Raw genomic sequence first — 446 nt, 5'->3', positions numbered from 1 at the left:
TAATTGAGAAAATAATCTGCAGACTAATGAAAATTAGTTGTAGCCATACTGTAGAGGTCCCAAATCTGATCACTGAGGAACACCCTCCGCAATGGGTGATTACTCATTAAAAGGTTATCAGCAAACAAATGTATTATATTATTGAAATGACACAGAGGTGCATTAGAATAACAGAGATGCAGCGTAGACTTTATTTCACAATTCGTCAAAAACACAAGAGATATGATATCGTCCTATTAAGTGGTTCTAAAGCCACTGGAGGAGTTAAGGAATATACAAGTGCAAAGAACAAAAACTATTCCTTAATTTCTACAAAATCCTCAGAGAATCATTAACGTTATTAGTATGAGTAGTAACAGTGGCGTGCACAGACTTTTTGAAGGGCAGGGGCGGAAAGAAAAAAAAGGGCACATATAGCACGTCCTCACCACTGTAGAGGGCACTTT

This window comes from Morone saxatilis, unplaced genomic scaffold, assembly GCF_004916995.1.
Source record: "Morone saxatilis isolate NCDOM2014 unplaced genomic scaffold, NCSU_SB_2.0 Contig9, whole genome shotgun sequence".
Lineage (NCBI taxonomy): Eukaryota > Metazoa > Chordata > Actinopteri > Moronidae > Morone > Morone saxatilis.
The sequence above is the reverse complement of the archived record's forward strand: the minus strand, read 5'-3'. Positions refer to the sequence as shown.